The sequence below is a fragment of the Phytophthora infestans genome, genomic scaffold (assembly GCF_000142945.1).
Source record: "Phytophthora infestans T30-4 supercont1.184 genomic scaffold, whole genome shotgun sequence".
NCBI classification, from domain to species: domain Eukaryota; phylum Oomycota; class Peronosporomycetes; order Peronosporales; family Peronosporaceae; genus Phytophthora; species Phytophthora infestans.
Genome location: NW_003303575.1, coordinates 137,569 through 138,477, shown reverse-complemented (window position 1 = coordinate 138,477; position 909 = coordinate 137,569).

The window sequence follows — 909 nt, the reverse complement described above, 5'->3', positions numbered from 1 at the left end:
CTTGTAGGCGTCGTTCCTTCGCTCGGCGCCGGTTGACGTGCCCACTGCTCAAGGACTGTGTTGGACATCTGTCCACCCTGAGGCGTTCCAGACACAGACTCAACCGTCCTTCTCGTTCCCGGAGACGGAGACGCCGCGTCGAACATGTCCTCGCCTTCCACGTGGACCGCTCGTGTCTCGAGTCCTCCCGTCTCTTGATCAGCTCGCTGCGGCGTGCCACGTTCCCTGCCATCTCCCTGGCGTTCCCTTCCTTGAAGTCTCTGCGGCGTGCCGCCGTCAGCAGCTCTCTCAGCGCGCGCTTCCTCTTCCTCCTCGAGGATCTCCACGGGCTCCGTTTCCAACGGAGGAGCCCATCCCCCTACCCCTTCACCGGCTCCAAGTCCCTCGCTGGACCATCCTTGAGCACTCATCCTTTTCCCACTTCTCTCTCCTTCTTCCTTGGCACTCCGTTGCCAAGGCTTCTTCTTACGCTTGTACTCCTACGAAATTCGGCTAGAAGATACCCTGCTTCTCCACCAAATTGTCGCGGTCTTCCTCTAATCGGGGTCGTGAGTATCTTGGGCCGACGTAGGAGGTAGTAGTATTAGCGACACTACTGTGATAGTAATGTAAAAGTTGATATATTCTTGTGTTTCTTGTTAGAAGGAAATCCACGACTGACTTCCTCGTTTCACCTCGCTAAGAGTTTTTAGAGCTTCTTACCTTTTGTCAGATCCCTCGTGCGTGGCGGTCCAGCTCCAATTCCCGCCACGACCAGCTGCTCCACGACTTCACACTTGGAACTTCACTGTCTTGGCCGCAGGTCCCGCTTGCTTGGACGTGGTCCGGAGAGTCTGGAGTGAGTAGACCTTCTGCAGGCAGTCACGCCAGCATCGTTAATCCACCGTCTAACTGTACACCGTGACAGAA